The 18885-nt window shown below is 41.6% G+C and overlaps 1 protein-coding gene and 1 pseudogene across 1 annotated transcript in view; both read right to left on the bottom strand.

Annotated features, from left to right (window-relative positions):
* LOC148003534 (disks large homolog 5-like) overlaps nt 1–18885 on the bottom strand; it is a 446357-nt gene that overhangs the window by 356029 nt on the left and 71443 nt on the right. The gene's annotated exons all lie outside the window — the stretch shown is intronic.
* On the bottom strand, nt 8920–9810 carry LOC148003537 (reticulocalbin-1 pseudogene; annotated as a pseudogene).

Here is an 18885-nt window from a genome sequence, read left to right as displayed (position 1 = left end):
CTAGATGTTTCTCTGTGCATCATTAGAACTCAACAGTGCTTTTGCTGGGGAGGGTTGCTTACAACCTGAATGAGAGAACAGATTTTTCTTAGCACCCAAATCTCTAGGGACCAAGGAAGAGGGAGTTTTTTCTTAAAAGTAAATCTACTACTCGAGACAATGCATGTGACACACATTTCGATTCCTAAGGTTTTCCTTTTTATGGAGGCCAATATGTTTCTTCTAGACCTCTGAGTGTATAAAACCTGGAAATATTTGCTTACTGTGCAATCTTGACAGTTGACATTGTTTTTATTTACATATCCATGTATTTCACAAAATCAATGGTCTATTATCTTATTTTTTTAGAATAAAAACTCCTTTTTTCTTGAAACATAGGGATCAACTACAGGGCATATATAAAATAATAAATTTCTGTACCTTTTATATATTAAGTTGGACATCCTCCCTTTCTCAAATATAACAAGACAGTGAAATCGGACATCAGCGAGCAAACGTCAACCTGGACCTTGTGTTACCACATTGTAACCACATAGCCATCCCTTCTCCAATATCGTTCTTCCTGAATTTCCAAGTCCAATCCTGAGGATATTTGGGGCTACATGCTGATATTTTACTCAGAGCAAACATAAAAATCAGGTGGATGGGCAGGGAGTGGAATGGCCTAAGGTTAGGCTAAACCTCAATTTTAATGGGTCCATAAGTTCAGGAGGGAGTCCATTTGGCATTGTCATCTGTGCCTTCTGTGTCCTTATCCCGGGTGTGCTGACTCTGTGATACAATGCCACCTCACCTCACAGATGTCAGGGTGAAAATCATGTATGACTTTTCTGGGAAGAACTCTGCCTTTTACTACCATCTGGAGCTATACAACATCACTATGCACAGCTCAGAAGAGAGGGGTGGAGATTGTGGAGGCCTTAGAAGTTGAGGATCATTTCTGATTAAGGCACATATTTTTTCCTATGTAATTTTTCCCTTGCTCTTTCCCTAATGATGGTTGACTTCATTCCTGGCCTGAAGTCAACTGGATTCCAAGGTTTGGGATTAGGGAAGCCCCTCTTTTTGAGATGACAGGCCCAGCAAGGGATCCCACTGCATACAGGTTCCTATTCCCAAGGAAGTTGTTGCTGCAGAATCACAGCATGGGGGCAGCAGCACGGGACATCTCCCAGCTTTCTCTCCTGCACCTGCAGCACTTTTAATAAGGCTGTTTGTTTGTTTGTTTGCTTTTTATTGGAAATACCTACAAAGCTGGTCAAAATTAATACGTGCCTTAAATTCCAGCACCCACAAAGTATTGTTGTTTTGCTTTTGTTTTTGTTTTATTTCATTTCATTATTTCTGTAATTGTTGTTAGGATTCTTATTGTTTTCTTTGGTAATTCCATCTAGCTATTCAATTTGTACATAGAATGTAAAGCCATGCTCTGAATGGTCCTGTTATTCATGTTAAGGATTTTTTCTTACCATAACACCACAGATGAACACAATATTTACTTTCAAATCAGGAAAACAGGCATACAGAAGAGAGCTATGTTGTTTGGTCTCAGGTAACCAGCCAATCAGGAGTGTAGGATGGCTTCCCAATGTTTTGGATCAGGTAAGCTTCTGTTATTGAGATGAAAGGCCTCTGCTGAAGCCTCCAGTTGAGTAACAGAGAGCCTGGAAAGACTGAAAGAGTGGTTGTACCTTGAAGGTGAACCCTTCAGTGCCTCTGCAGCCTGAGGCAGAGTTCTACTGGGAACAGAAGAGCACTTGGCCAGAGATCATAGGGGACTGCATTTTGGTTGAGCCCTGAGACCTGGATGAGCAGAGGCCTCCACAGTCCTGATAAAGGGAAGCAGAGCCACATAGATGTGAGGGAACAATGGATCTTTGATCTGCCTGTTCTCTGCTACATTAATCTTTGCTGTATACATAGTATATGTAAATGACTGTAGATGTTAAAGCATGTGCAAGTGTAAACAGAGTAGAGTTAGTTCAGCAATACATTATGTCCCATTTTGTTAAAGATCTTTTTTTATTTCTATTTATATTTTTTTTCTTTTTCTTGACTACTGATACCTGATTACTCTCCCACAATCCTTCCCCAATTCTCCTGGCACAGTCTTCTCTGAGTGTATGAGGGCCAACTGTCTCAGTACCTCCCTTCTTTTAACAAAGCCTTTCCTGGGTGCATTGGTGAGGATGCTGGTTTTGAATGCCTTGGACTTGGCTTTCTTCATGCTCCAGTTTGCTGGCTTTGAGAAGTTTGTGAAGAACTGTCTGTGAACTTGGTACTTCATCCAGATGGTACACAAGAGGCAGTGGTTTTGTCAATGGGTCGATAAGTTCTGGAGGGAGTCCATTTGGCATTGTGATATGTGGATTCTGTCTTCTTATCCTAGGTGTTATAATTCCACCTGAATGCTATAATGCCACCCAACCTCAGAGATGTAAGAGTGAAAATCATGTCTGACCTTTCTGGGAAGAACTCTGCCTTTTACTACCATCTGGAGTTATACAACATCACTATACAAAGCTCAGAAGAGAGGGGTGTAGATGTGCGGGCCTTAGAAGTTGAGGATCTTTTCTACTGATTAAGCCACTTGTTTTTCCTTTGTAATTTTTCCCTTGCTCTTTTACTAATGATGGCTGACTTCTTTCCTGGCCTGATGTAAACTGGAGTCCAATCTTTTGGATTACCGAACCTTCTAATTTTGAGATGACAGTCCCACCAAGGGTCCTACTGCATACAGAAGGTATGAGTAACTCTCAGGGGCTGGAGTAAGTTAAAAACGTCTGTGACAACAAAGAACTGATTAAGAAAAGAAGAGACCAGCTGCTCATCAAGATCACAGTTGTATGATAGTAAGAAAATGTGAATAGGCATCAGGTGAAAAGATAAATTAATTAGGAGGTCATAGGCCTAGAAGGGTTATCCTTTGCTCTCAGTGGAGCTGCCATTCTTTCTGCCATTCCTTGTCCTCTGCCACAGGACCAGAGATTCCCCAAACAACTGGCTGGCCTTGCCAAAGACCTGGCAGGGTCTCCCTGTAGAATAAGATACTTAGAGTCCTTGAGGACTCACCAAGAGGTCTCCTCCACACAGGTTCCTTGTTGTGAAAGGGAAATGCTCCTGCAGAATCCTGCCATGGCAGCAGGAATTTCAACCTGGCTGCTCTTGGTCCAGCTCACTGGATGCAGGCCTGAGGCCCAGGGGTATCTGGGGAAAGAAGCAGCAGGCACTACCTCACAGCTCTCTCTTTGTTGGATGCAACTGCTAGGACTGTGATGGGATTTTTGTTTCTTTGTGTGTTTTTTAGAAATACCTACAAAGCTGATTAAAGTTGTAACATGCCTTCATACCCAGCGTGCAGAATGTTTTTAAATCGTTGTTGTTCCTGTTTTATGTTTGGATTTTGTTTTTTAATCCCCTCAGGAAATTTACCTGTGCTTAGAATGTTAAGCATATGCTCTGGAGGGATCGATTATTCAAGTTAGCCAAAGCTTTTGTTCTCACCATCCACTCCACAGATGATGCCATTTCTTACTTTGAAATAAGAAAACAGTCATAGAGAAGTAAATTAACCTGTAAGCTATCACAGAATAAACACATCATGATTGTGGAATGGCACCCCAGTATTTTGTATTTCCTAAGTTATTTTTATTATAAACTTTTTTTTCTTTTTCTTTTTTTTTCTTTGGTTTTTTTTTTTTTTCTTTTTTTCCCGGAGCTGGGGATCGAACCCAGGGCCGTGTGCTCGCTATGCAAGCACTCTACCGCTGAGCTAAATCCCCAACCCCTATTTTAAACTTTTTTATTGGATTTTTTGGGTACATTTCATTTTTTTTTAAATCCTTAAAGATATCTTTTATTCCTCTCCTCCCATTTACAAGGTGGAATTTCACCTGTGATTGTTAGTCCAGATAGTTTGGTCAATGGCTTAGATATCACCTTGGCCTAGTTTCCTTGGCATAAGCTGTGTTAGAAGCAGACTCAAAGGTTCAGGACTCAACAAATAATGAATTCCACTACATCTGGATACCTAGACTCACAGCCAGGAAGGGACTGGATTTCCATTCACTATTGAAAAAAAAGATGCAGTTCATTAACATGTAAAAAAATTACTCAAGTTATTAAAGTGTTTACCATGGTCATACAGTTTTCAAATACCTGGCATTCATCTTTTTCCAAATCCTAAAATTTCTTTCTTATTCACATTTTCTTTTTTTGATTATTTCTTAGTATTATTATCATATTTTTAAATTTTATTTTTTAATAGATATATACTTTTTATTTACATTTCAAACCTTATTCCCTTTCCCAGCTTTTGGTCCATAAGCCACCCTCACGTGCCCTCTCCCATATGTATGGTCCCCCAATCCACGCCACTTAGAAACCCCTTCCCGGACATTCCCCTGCACTGAGTGTCCAACCTTGTTAAGAACAAGGGCTTCCCCTTCCACAGGTGCCCCAACAAGGCTATTCTCTCCTACATATGCAGTTGGACCCCTGGGTCAGTCCATATATAGTCTTTTGCTAGTGGTTTATTTGGTTGGCATGACTGTTCTTATGGGGTTGCAAGCCCTTCAGCTCTTTGAATCCTTCCTCTAATTCCCATAAAGGGCGTCCTGTTCTCAGTTCAGCAGTTTACTGCCAGCACTGACCTCTTTATTTGACATGCTCTGGATGTGTCTCTCAGGGAAGATGTATATCCGGTCCCTTACAGTAAGCACTTTTTAGCTTCATCAATCTTACCTAGTTTTGGTGGCTGTATATATATGGACCACATGTGGGGCAGGCTCTGAATGGCTGTTCCTTCGGTCTCTGCTTTAGATTTGGCCTCCATATCCCCTCCTATGTATATTTTTGTTCCCCATTTTAAGAAGGAGTGGGAGCATCTGCACTTTGGTCATCCTTCTTCTGGAGTTTCCTGAGATCTGTAGATTGCATCTTGGGTAATTTGAGGTTTTGGTCAATATCCACTTATCAATGAGTGCATACTGTCAATGAGGGGTGCTGAGAATCTGGAAGAGAATGAGGGACAAGAGACGTGAAGAAGGACGCCAAGAGAAGAGTCTGATCAAGGTGACAATTTTATTTTTCCCCAAGGCTGAATTTGTACCATAAAATGGGTAACAGAGAGAAGAGAGAAGTAAGAAACATTTACCCACGCCAAGGACACAATATTCGTGTGGTCAGGGAATCGGCTGATGTTGACAGGATGTCAGAAAGGTCACAGGTTTGTCATATCTATTAGTCAGCAGGATGTTGGTTTTTCAGAAAGGTTACAGGTCATCACATTGGGTATCTTAACGTCACACGTTATCATATGATTATTCATCTTGCCCACCACATTTGTATTAGTCTTCTGCAGCTGGCTGGGGATTTTCCATGAACCCAGTCATACTTAATGCTCACCATAATAATAACATCAATAATGGAGGGATTCAAGGCCATCGCTCCCAACAGCATACCAAGTGTGTTTTTCTGTGATTGGATTACCTCACTGTGGATGATATTTTCTAGTTCTTTCCATTTGCCTATGAATTGAACATAGCATTGTTTTTGATAGCTGAGTGGTACTCCATTGTGTAGATGTACCACATTTTCGAATCCATTCCTCTGTTGAAGGGCATCTGGGTTCATTCCAGCTTCTGGCTATTATGAATAAGGCTGCGATGAACTTAGTGCAGCATGTGTGTTGTTGTATGTTGGAGAATCTTTTGGGTATATGCCCAGGACAGGTATAGCTGTGTGCTCAGGTAGTGCAATGTCCAATTTTCTGAGGAACCTTCAGACTGATTTCCAGAGTGCTTGTACCAGTTTGCAGTCCCAGCAAAAATGGACGAGTGTTTCTCTTTCTCCACGTCCTCCCCAGCCTCTGTTGTCACCTGAGTTTTTGATCTTAGCCATCCTGACTGGTGTGAGGTGGATTCTTTGGGTTGTTTTGATTTGCATTTCCCTGATGACTAAGGATGTTGAGCATTTCTTTAGGCGCTTTTCAGGTATTCGATATTCCTCAGCTGAGAATGTTTTCTTTAGCTCTGAACCCCATTTATTAACAGGGATGTTTGGCTCTCTGTACTCTAACTTCTTGTGTTTTCTGTATACTTTGGATATTACCCTCCATCAGAAGCAGGATTGGTAAAGATTTTTTCCCAATCTGTTGGTTGCCTTTTTGTCCTAATGACACTGTCCTTTGCCTTACAGAAGCTTTTCAGTTTTATGAGGTCCCATTTGTCGATTCTTGATCTTAAAGCATAAGCCATTGGTATTTGTTCAGGAAATTTTCCTTAGGGCTCATGTTTTCGAGACTCTTCCCTACTTTTTTTCTATTAATTTTAGTGTATCTGGTTTGATGTGGAGGCCCTTGATCCAATTGGATTTAAGCTTTGTACAGGGTAATAAGAATGGGTCAACTTGCATTCTTCTACATGTTGACCTCCAGTTGAACCAGCACCATTTGTTGAAAATACTATCTTTCTTCCATTGGATGTTTTACCTCCTTTGTCAATGATCAAATGAGCATAGGTGTGTGGGTTCTTTTCTGTGTCTTCAATTATGTTCCCCTGAGCTGCCTGTCTGTATGCCAATACCATACACACTATTGCTCTGTAATACTGCTTGAGGTCAGAGATGGTGATTCCCCCAGAAGGTCTTTTATTGTTGAGTAGAGTTTTGCTGTCCTGGGTTTTATGTTATACCAAATGACGGCAAATTGCACTTTCTACCTTTATAAAGAATTGAGTAGGAATATTGTTGGTGATGGCATTGTATCTGTAGATTCATTTTGGCAAAATGGCCATTTTTTACCATATTCATCCTGCCAATCTATGAGCATGGGAGATCTTTCCATCTTCTGAGATCTTCAATTTCTTTCTTCAGAGATTTGAAGTTCTTGTCATACAGATATTTTTACTTGCTTGGTTCAAGTAACAGCAAGTTATTTTATATTATTTGGGACTATTCTGAAGGGTGTCATTTCCTTAATTTCTTTCTCAGCCTGTTTACCCTTTGAGTAGAGGAAGACTACTGAATTGTTTGGGTTAATTTTATACTCGGACAGTTTGCTGAAGTTTTTGATCAGGTTAAGTAGTTCTCTGGTAGGATTTTGGTGTTGCTTATGTATACTATCATATCATCTTCAAATATTAGTGTTTTGACTTCATCCCTTCTAATTTTTATCCCTTTGACCTACTTTCACTGTTTGATTGCTATGGCTAGGACCTTAAGTACCATATGGAAAAAGTAGGGAAAGAGTGGGTAGCCTTGTCTAGTCCCTGGTTTTAGTGGGATTCCTTCAATTTTCTCAGTTTAGTTTGATATTACCTACTGGTTGGTTGTATTGTGCCTTTTCCTATATTTAGATATGGGCCTTGAATTCCTGATCTTTCCAGGACTTTATTAATGAAAGGGTATTGAATTTTGTCAAATGATTTCTCAGCATCTAATGAAATGATCATGTGGTTTTGACTTTGTTTATATGATGAATTTCGTTGATGGACTTCCGTATATTAAACCATCCCTGCATCCTTGCCATGAGGCCTACTTGATCATGATGGATGATTGTTTGGATGTGTTCTTGGATTCAGTTTGCAGGAATTTTATTGAGCATTTTTGCATTAATATTCACAAATCAAATAGGTCTGAATTTCTCTATCTTTGTTGTATCTTTGTGTGGTTTAGGTATAAGAGTAATTGTGGATTCATAGAAGGCATTTGGTAGTGCTCTGTCTGTTTCTATTTTGCGGAATAGTTTGGTCAGTATTGGTATGAAGTCTTCTATGAAGATCTGATAGAATTCTGCACTAAATCCATCTGGTCCTGTGCTGTTTTTGGATGGGAGATGTTTAATAACAGTTTTTATGTCTTTATGAGTTATGGGGTTGTTTGGATGGTTTATTTGTTCCTGATTTAACTGTTGTACCTGGTATCTGTATAGAAAATTGTCCATTTCCTCCACATTTTACAGTTTTGTTGAATATATGTTTTTGTAGTAGAAACTGATGATCCTTTTAATTTCTTCAGATTTTGATGTCTCCCTTTTATTTCTGATTTTATTAATTTGGATACACTCTCTGTGACCTCTGGTTAGTATGGCTAAGTGTTTATTTATCTTGTTGATTTTCTCAAAGAACCAGCTCCTGGGTTTCCTGATTCTTTTAATACTCGGTTTTGTTTCTTCTTGTTTCATTTCAGCCCTGAGTTTGATTATATCCTGCCTTCTACTCAATTTTTTTTCTAGAGGTTTTTGGTGTGCTGTCAAGCTGCTGACATATGCTCTCTCCTGTTTCTTTTTGCAGGCACTCAGAGCTGTGAGTTTTCCTCTTAGCATTGCTTTTATTGTGTCCTATAAATTTGGGTATGTTGTACCTTCATTTTCATTAAATTCTAAGAAATCTTTAATTTCTTTCTTATGTCTCCAATGACCAAGTTGTCATTGACTTCAACTTCCATGTATATGTGGGCTTTCTGTACTTTTTGTTGTTATTGATCAGCAGCCTTAGTCCGTGGGTTTTTGATACGAGGCATGGGATTATTTCTATCTTCCTGTATCTGTTGAGGCCTGTTTTGTGACCGATTATATGGTCAATTTTGTAGAAGGTACCATGAGATGCTGAGAAGAAGGTATATCCTTTGGTTTTAGGGTGTAATTTTCTATAAATATATGTTAAATCCATTTGTTTCATAACTTCTGTTAGTCTTTCTATGTCTCTGTTTAATTTCTGTTTCCCTGATCTGTCCATTAATGAAAGTGGGGTGTTTAAATCTCCTACTATTATTGTTTGGTACAATGTATGATTTTTTCGAGCTTTAGAAAGGTTTCTCATTGTTTAGGGACACAACTGCTATATACTTGACAAATATAGCAATAACCCAGAACATCCGCAGGAAGCCTGTGACCGTTGGCCACATGAGGATGAGTGTCTTTCAAAATTCATCATGATTTTTGATAAGATCTTCCGCATAATTGGTGGCTTGGCTTCCCTCAAACATGGTCCAGTTGTCTAGAATCTCCTCCTTGGACAGCATCTCATGCTTGTTTTCGTCTGACTCATACACCAGATGATGGGCCTCAGCCTGTGCATGCTCATAGTTCTGAGGGAGGATCCAGTGGTGAATCTCATCCTAGTCCAGCTTCCCATCCTTGTTCAGATCTGGGAAATCATTGAACTGCTCCCCAGACAAAACCCAGTCTGTCTTAGGGCAATTGTTCTCATGGGAAAAAGATGTCCACAATGTACTCATCCTTGTCCACAAAACCATCCCGTTCTTGTTGATATCCTCCAGGGTTTCCAGAACTACAATCTCCTCATATGTTCTAAATCCTCTTAGTGTAGAAAAGCAATGAACCCGATCTGAGTAGCTGTCAGGTCACCGTCAAGGCCTTAAACCTCCTCTCATCTCGTGGAGGCAACGTTTTAAAGTTGTGATGATCAGAGCTATCTTGGAATTCAGCAAGGTGTCCCAGGTAGTAGCCATAGGTGGCCTGCTTGTATTCTTCCCAGGAGATCTTTTCCTCTATGTCCCTATCATAATCCTTCCAGAGTTTAGCCACATTATGGTTGATGTACCTTTTCTGTACCTGTTTGACCCAAACTTTCAGGTCTTCAGTAGTAACAAGGCCACCTCCATCATTGTCAATTGGATCAACAATTTTCCCCAGCCTCTCCTGCTCTCATCCAGGCTTAGCTGATCAAAGGTCCTGGAGTCCTCCTTGCCCAGGAAGACCTCATGATTGTACAGGAAGCTGTCCTTGTCCTCTGGTTGCCACTCGCCCTGCTCTGAATCGAGACAAACCATGTGCTCCTTGCTCATCATGCTCTTGGCCCTGAACACCAGGACCAGTGCCAGCAGCAGCCCATGGGGACTCCCAGACTGACACCATGCACCACAGTTGCGATCAAAGGGAGGCAGCAGGGAAGTAGGGACTCAGAGCACCTTAGCCTCTGTCCATCCAGAGAGGGCTTTTGTTACATTTCCAATGTTATCCCTTTTCCTGGTTTCCCATCCAAAAAACCCCTTATAGCACGCCTCCCCCTTCTACTATGAGGGTCTTACCACACCCACCCAAATATCCAGCTCTCCTTGCCTCCCTGTTCTGGTTTATCCTATACTGTGGCATCAAGCCTTGACAAGAGCAAGGGCTTCTCCTCCCATTTGTGCCCAAGAAGGCCATCCTCTTCTACATATGCAGCTGTAGCCATAGGTCTGTCCATGTGTACTCTTTCGATGGTGGTTTCGGCCCTGGGAGCTCTGGGTGTTTTTTAGTGTTGTTCTTATGGGGCTGTAAACCCTTTCAGCTCCCTCAATCCTTTCTCTTACTCCTCCAATGGGGACCCTGCTCTCAGCTGAATGATTGGCTGCAAGCATCTGCCCCTGTGTTTGTCATGCTCTTTACCCCACTCTTTTGAGCAGATCACCACAGAGCAACGAAGATGTATTGTCTTGGAGTGATGATGTATAGACAAATAGATGATTTCTTAATTCCTAATGATGGTTCGATAAGAATTCCTAAAATTAGATTAGTAATTTTAAGCTTTTATAATAGGACTGCTATTATGTTCTTTCTGGTAATCAAAATTGCATTGAGAACCCTGCCATTCTTAAAGTGTCATGAGTGAATTGCTTCTGCAATACCAAGGAGGCATCTACATATTAGAGCCCATCCTAAGAGGGTATAAACCAATTAACCAAGGTTCATAAAGAGAACTAATGATTTACTATAGGTGCAAGGACTGAACATAAATAATTGACTGAATTTGCCTATAGGTAATTTCACTTATTCTTTTCTCATAAAAATTACAGTTTTTAACTCTCCATGAACGTGCAGAGCTAGTGACAGATGATGATGGTTTATCCTGATGATTACTCTTCATGGATATGCATGTAAACATTCTCTGTCGTAAACTGATTATCCAACTTATGATTTGAATTCCTGTGCAAACTTGTGGTGAACTTTTCACTATGTGATGCTGTGTTCAGAAAGATATACAAATGCTGATGACAAAGAGAGAGAAGCTTTTTAGACAGAACTGAACTGAAGAGAACAGAACTCAAGAAGAACATAGAAGTAAAGGCATAGCGTTGAGAGTAAGGCATTAAGAGTAAGGAAATTATTGTGTCATAAGACCAAGAGGAAAGAAGATAAGAAGAAGGGAGCAAGGAGAACCTTCTAAGTCAAACTTTATGGAGGCAAACTTTTGTCTTTTAGGAAAACTGAAGAACTTAGAAATAAAGGTTAAAATCACTGCTCTTCAGCCTTCAGCCTCGCTCACTGGCTAGCTTGTGCTCTTCAGCCTTCAGCTTGGCTCACTGGCTAGCCTCTGCTCTTCAGTCAGGCTCACTGGCTAGCCTCTGCTCTTCAGTCAGGCTCACTGATTAGCCTCTGCTCTTTACTCAGGCTCACTGTCTAGCCTCTGCTCTTCAGTCAGGCTCACTGTGTAGCCTCTGCTCTTCAGTTAGGCTCACTGGCTAGCCTCTGCTCTTCAGTCAGGCTCACTGGCTACCCTTTGCTCTTCAGTCAGGCTCACTGGCTAGCCTTTGCTCTTCAGTCAGGCTCACTGGCTGGTCTCTGCTCTTCAGTCAGGCTCACTGGCTAGGCTCTGCTCTACAGTCAGGCTCACTGTCTAGCCTCTGCTCTACAGTCAGGTTCACTGGCTAGCCTGTGCTCTTCAGTCAGGCTCACTGGCTAGCCTCTCCTCTTCAGCTGGGCTCACTGGCTAGCCTCTGCTTTTCAGTCAGGCTCACTGACTAGCCTCTGCTCTTCAGTCAGGCTCACTGGCTAGCCTGTGCTCTTCAGTCAGGCTCACTGTCTAGCCTCTCCTCTTCAGCTGGGCTCACTGGCCTATGGGGCCCTAGCACATCACTTAACCATCTGCTCATGACTGCCTGACCACAATGACAACCTGGCTTCACTGACTTCTTAAAGTTGTCCTCTAGAAAGAGCACAAGAAACCAAAGAGAAACACCACAGGGACCTTTTACAATGGGCTTTTTTCAACCTTAAGTACTTTCGTTATTTCTTTAAAAAAAGTGAAATATAATTTCTGTAATTCATATGGCCAAGAGAGCTGTGCAGTAGTCATTGCTTTATGGAATTTGGTGCTAAATCAAAAGATTCCTTTATTCTATTACGATGTTATCTGTATGTTGTAAGATGTATCTTTGGAAAACACAACACCAAATTCCTAAAATCTAGATGTTTTAAGACATCAGCTCATGGAGAAACATAACTGCTTACCTATCTAGACTGGCCTTTTTTGCTATACTGCAGGTACTATCAATTTTCCACATTACTTCCATGATTTTCAAGAATGATTAAGAGAAAAATAAGTTGAACATAATGGCCATAAAGGGGATTCTGTCAAGTTGTCTTGTGTGGGACAAGATACCAAGCTATGACTGGTAAGCCTCAAACCACCTGTTCCCAAAACTGACAGAACTTACAGGAAATACATACTTTCTTATCATTCCTCCTCCCCGATGGTCAGAGATTTATTGAGCACCTACTACGATCCTAGTACTGTGCATCTAAGTGTGTAATGGTGAATCAAAAGCTTAATAAAAAGCTTCATTATGGAATAAAGAAAAATGAACCATAATTTTTAAACTCAGAATTCAATATAGGCAATACCACTATTCCTTTTTTTTTTATTAACTTGAGTATTTCTTATATACATTTCGAGTGTTGTTCCCTTTCCTGGTTTCCGGGGAAACATCCCCCTCCCCCCTCCCCTTCTTCATGGGTGTTCCCCTCCCCATCCTCCCCCCATTGCCGCCCTCCCCCCAACAATCTAGTTCACTGGGGGTTCAGTCTTAGCAGGACCCAGGGCTTTCCCTTCCACTAGGTGCTCTTACTAGGATATTCATTGGTACCTATGAGGTCAGAGTCCAGGGTCAGTCCATGTATAGTCTTTCGGTATTGGCTTAGTCCCTGGAAGCTCTGGTTGCTTGGCATTGTTGTACATATGGGGTCTCGAGCCCCTTCAAGCTCTTCCAGTTCTTTCTCTGATTCCTTCAATGGGGGTCCTATTCTCAGTTCAGTGGTTTGCGGCTGGCATTCGCTTCTGTGTTTGCTGTATACTGGCTGTGTCTCTCAGGAGCGATCTACATCCAGCTCCTGTCGGCCTGCACTTCTTTGCTTCATCCATCTTGTGTAATTGGATGGCTGTATATGTATGGGCCACATGTGGGGCAGGCTCTGAATGGGTGTTCCTTCTGTGTCTGTTTTAATCTTTGCCTCTCTCTTCCCTGCCAAGGGTATTCTTGTTCCCCTTTTAGAGAAGGAGTGAAGCATGCACATTTTGATCATCCGTCTTGAGTTTCATTTGGTCTAGGCATCTAGGGTAATTCAAGCGTTTGGGCTAATAGCCACTTATCAATGAGTGCATACCATGTGTGTTTTTCTGTGAGTGGGTTACCTCACTCAGGATGATATTTTCCAGTTCCGACCATTTGCCTACGAATTTCATAAAGTCATTGTTTTTGATAGCTGAGTAATATTCCATTGTGTAGATGTACCACATTTTCTGTATCCATTCCTCTGTTGAAGGGCATCTGGGTTCTTTCCAGCTTCTGGCTATTATACATAAGGCTGCGATGAACATAGTGGAGCACGTGTCTTTTTTATATGTTGGGGCATCTTTTGGGTATATGCCCAAGAGAGGTGTAGCTGGATCCTCAGGCAGTTCAATGTCCAATTTTCTGAGAAACCTCCAGACTGATTTCCAGAATGGTTGTACCAGTCTGCAATCCCACCAACAATGGAGGAGTGTTCCTCTTTCTCCGCATCCTCGCCAGCATCTGCTGTCACCTGAGTTTTTGATCTGAGCCATTATCACTGGTGTGAGGTGAAATCTCAAGGTTGTTTTGATTTGCATTTCTCTTATGACTAAAAATGTTGAACATTTCTTTAGGTGTTTCTCAGCCATTCAGCATTCCTCAGCTGTGAATTCTTTGTTTAGCTCTGAACCCCATTTTTAATAGGGTTATTTGTCTCCCTGCGGTCTAACTTCTTGAGTTCTTTGTATATTTTGGATATAAGGCCTCTATCTGTTGTAGGATTGGTAAAGATCTTTTCCCAATCTGTTGGTTGCCGTTTTGTCCTAACCACAGTGTCCTTTGCCTTACAGAAGCTTTGCAGTTTTATGAGATCCCATTTGTGGATTCTTGATCGTAGCGCATAAGCCATTGGTGTTTTGTTCAGGTAATTTTTTCCAGTGCCCATGTGTTCCAGATGCTTCCCTAGGTTTTCTTCTATTAGTTTGAGTGTATCTGGTTTGATGTGGAGGTCCTTGATCCACTTGGACTTAAGCTTTGTACAGGGTGATATGCATGGATCGATCTGCATTCTTCTGCATGTTGACCTCCAGTTGAACCAGCACCATTTGCTGAAAATGCTATCTTTTTTCCATTGGATGGTTTTGGCTCCTTTGTCAAAAATCAAGTGCCCATAGGTGTGTGGGTTCATTTCTGGGTCTTCAATTCTGTTCCATTGGTCTATCTGTCTGTCTCTGTACCAATACCGTGCAGTTTTTATCACTATTGCTCTGTAATACTGCTTGAGTTCAGGGATAGTGATTCCCCCTGAAGTCCTTTTATTGTTGAGGATAGTTTTAGCTATCCTGGGTTTTTTGTTATTCCAGATGAATTTGCAAATTGTTCTGTCTAACTCTTTGAAGAATTGGATTGGTATTTTGATGGGGATTGCATTGAATCTGTAGATCGCTTTTGGTAAAATGGCCATTTTTACTATATTAATCCTGCCAATCCATGAGCATGGGAGATATTTCCATCTTCTGAGGTCTTCTTCTATTTCTTTCTTCAGAGTCTTGAAGTTCTTATTGTACAAATCTTTTACTTGCTTGGTTAAAGTCACACCGAGGTACTTTATATTATTTGGGTCTATTATGAAGGGTGTCGTTTCCCTAATTTCTTTCTTGGCTTGTTTCTCTTTTGTGTAGAGGAAGGCTACTGATTTATTTGAGTTAATTTTATACCCAGCCACTTTGCTGAAGTTGTTTATCAGCTTTAGTAGTTCTCTGGTGGAACTTTTGGGATCACTTAAATATACTACCATATCATCTGCAAATAGTGATATTTTGACTTCTTCTTTTCTGATTTGTACCCCTTGACCTCCTTTTGTTGTCTGATTGCTCTGGCTAGGACTTCAAGAACTATATTGAATAAGTAGGGAGAGAGTGGGCAACCTTGTCTAGTCCCTGATTTTAGTAGGATTGCTTCAAGTTTCTCTCCATTTAGTTTAATGTTAGCAACTGGTTTGCTGTATATGGCTTTTACTATGCTTAGGTATGGGCCTTGAATTCCTATTCTTTCCAGGGCTTTTATCATGAAGGGGTGTTGAATTTTGTCAAATGCTTTCTCAGCATCTAATGAAATGATCATGTGGTTTTGTTCTTTTAGTTTGTTTATATAATGGATCACGTTGATGGTTTTCCGTATATTAAACAATCCCTGCATGCCTGGGATGAAGCCTACTTGATCATGGTGGATGATAGTTTTGATGTGCTCTTGGATTCGGTTTGCCAGAATTTTATTGAGTATTTTTGCGTCGATATTCATAAGGGAAATTGGTCTGATGTTCTCTTTCTTTGTTGGGTCTTGTGTGGTTTAGGTATAAGAGTAATTGTGGCTTCGTAGAAGGTATTCGGTAGTGATCCATCTGTTTCAATTTTGTGGAATAGTTTGAATAATATTGGTATGAGGTCTTCTATGAAGGTCTGATAGAATTCTGCACTAAACCCGTCTGGACCTGGGCTCTTTTTGTTTGGGAGACCTTTAATGGCTGCTTCTATTTCCTTTGGAGTTATGGGGTTGTTTAACTGGTTTATCTGTTCCTGATTTAACTTCAGTACCTGGTACTTCAGTACCTAGGAAATTGTCCATTTCCTGCAGATTTTCAAGTTTTGTTGAATATAGGTTTTTATAGTAAGATCTGATGATTTTTTGAATTTCCTCTGATTCTGTAGTTATGTCTCCCTTTTCATTTCTGACTTTGTTAATTTGGATATACTCTCTGTGTCCTCTCGTTAGTCTGGCTAAGGGTTTATCTATCTTGTTGATTTTCTCAAAGAATCAACTTTTGGTTGTGTTGATTCTTTCTATGGTCCTTTTTGTTTCTACTTGGTTGATTTCAGCTCTGAGATTGATTATTTCCTGCCTTCTACTCCTCCGAGTGTATTTGCTTCTTTTTGTTCTAGAGCTTTTAGGTGTGCTGTCAAGCTGCTGACATATGCTCTTTCCTGTTTCTTTCTGCAGGCACTCAGCGCTATGAGTTTTCCTCTTAGCACAGCTTTCATTGTGTCCCATAAGTTTGGGTATGTTGTACCTTCATTTTCATTAAATTCTAAAAAGTCTTTAATTCCTTTCTTTATTTCTTCCTTGACCAGGTTATCATTGAGTAGAGCATTGTTCAATTTCCACCTATATATGGGCATTCTTCCCTTATTGTTATTGAAGAGCAGTTTTAGGCCGTGGTGGTCCGATAGCACGCATGGGATTCTTTCTATCTTTCTGTACCTTTTGAGGCCCGTTTTTTGACCAATTATATGGTCAATTTTAGAGAAAGTACCATCAGGAGCTGAGAAGAAGTTATATCCTTTTGCTTTAGGATAGAATGTTCTATAAATATCTGTTAAGTCCATTTGGCTCATGACTTCTCTTAGTCTGTCTACGTCTCTGTTTAATTTCTGTTTCCATGATCTGTTCATTGATGAGAGTGGGGTGTTGAAGTCTCCTAATATTATTGTGTGAGGTGCAATGTGTGTTTTGAGCTTTAGTAAGGTTTCTTTTACGTATGTAGGTGCCTTTGTATTTGGGGCATAGGATTGAAAGTTCATCTCGGTGGATTTTTCCTTTGATGAATATGAAGTGTCCTTCCTTATCTTTTTTGATGAATTTTAGTTGAAAATTAATTTTATTTGATATTAGAATGACTACTCCAGCTTGCTTCTTCTGACTATTTGCTTGGAAAGTTGTTTTCCAGCCTTTCACTCTGACGTAGTGTCTGTCTTTGTCTCTGAGGTGTGTTTCCTGTAGGCAGCAGAATGTAGGGTCCTTGTTGTGTATCCACTTTGTTAATCTATGTCTTTTTATTGGGGAGTTCAGGCCATTGATGTTGAGAGATATTAAGGAATAGTGATTATTGCTTCCTGTTATATTCATATTTGGATGTGAGGTTATGTATTTGTGCTTTTCTTCTCTTTGTTTTGTTGCCAAGACGATTATTTTCTTGCTTCTTCTAGGGTATAGCTTGCCTCCTTATGTTGGGCTTTACCATTTATTATCCTTTGTAGTGCTGGATTTGTAGAAAGATATTGTGTTAATTTGGTTTTGTCATGGAATATCTTGTTTTCTCCATCTATGTTAATTGAGAGTTTTGCAGGATACAGTAACCTGGGCTGGCATTTGTGTTCTCTTAGTGTCTGTATGACATCTGTCCAAGATCTTCTGGCTTTCATATTTTCTGGCGAAAAGTCTGGTGTGATTCTGATAGGTCTGCCTTTATATGTTACTTGACCTTTTTCCCTTACTGCTTTTAATATTCTTTCTTTATTTTGTGCTCTTAAGGTGCAGCCCGCCCTGCTTGGTGCTTGCTATCCCTGAGGATCAGACCAGTGGCCAGGTGCGCGCGAGCCCCAAGCCTGGATGTACCCTGGCAGGACTGGCCTGGGCTTCTTTCCTGGACACTGCGAGGCTGTAGTCTCCCTTGGAAACACCACCGCTGTCATAGCGCACCCTCCCGTGGCCGAGGTGACCCCCAACGCCGTTACCGCCCCCTTCCCTGGCCGCTTATTCTGCTTTTTCTTTTCTTTTTTTCTTTCTCTTTTTGTTCGCGACGTGGCGCCTGCGAAGAGCTCGCCTCCAGCATGGAGGACATCGTGCAGGCAGAATCACCTCTGGGCCCTGCCGGGGTTGGAGAGGGAGAGAGAGGAGTCAGCTTGGGCGGCGGCGCCCCGGCTGCCGGCTGCCGGCACCCGCGGAAGGAAAACTCGCCCAGGCACACGCGCTGCTGCTGGCGCCAAATATAACGCGCGCCCGGTCCCCTCAGGCCCCGCGCTCACCCACGAGCTCTGCGTGCCCTGAGGCCCAGCTCGGGCGCGGTGGAAGGTCGGGGTGGGAAGGACACGTGTGCCCACTACGTGGTGCATACAACACGGGGAGGGCTAAACAGGGAGTTGCAAGGTGCTGAGCTCTGGGCTTCGCCCAGGCCCATCAGTCCTCCCTCAGGGCTCTGCGAAGGCCCAGGGAGGCTTCTGCGGGCCCCCAGGCATAAGGTGACTTACCCAAGGCCATCACCTCTGGAGCTTCGAGCTGCCCCAGGCTTGCAGCTTGGACATTGTCATTGTGGTTGCCACTATCCTAGGCCAGCACAGCAGGGCGCAAGCCACCACCACCTTTCCTCACCTGAAGGCATCCTGATGGTGCTTCAGAGCACATGTCCAGCAGGCGAGCCTCAGGGCACCGGGCCGGGGTCTTGGGTCTGCACCTTGTTGCTAGACCCTCACACATGTGGCAGCATCACACATATGGCTCCTTCTACCAACCGCCACTAATTACCATTTGGACATTCCTTCACAGTGTTCTCAAGAAGAAAGATTGCAAACAAACACAAAAAGAATGAAATTTAAAATCTTTTTTATCAGCTGGAGAGATGGCTTGGTGGTTAAGAGTGCTTCTTTTCCAGTGCTCCCAAGTTCAATTCCCAGCAACCACATTGTGACCTACAACTATCTGTAGTGGGATCCAATGCCCTCTTCTGTCTGAAGCTCTCTTCTGACATGGCAGGCACACTCGCAAACAGAGTGCTCATGTACATAAATAAATAAATCTTTAAAAATAAAACCTTCTAAACAGTTAATGTATCTACATCTA

The sequence above is a fragment of the Rattus norvegicus genome, chromosome 9, assembly GCF_021556685.1.
Source record: "Rattus norvegicus strain SHRSP/BbbUtx chromosome 9, alternate assembly SHRSP_T2T, whole genome shotgun sequence".
Classification (NCBI taxonomy): Eukaryota; Metazoa; Chordata; class Mammalia; order Rodentia; family Muridae; genus Rattus; species Rattus norvegicus.
Note: the sequence above shows the minus strand (reverse complement) of the source record. Positions and strands in the feature narration are given on the sequence as shown.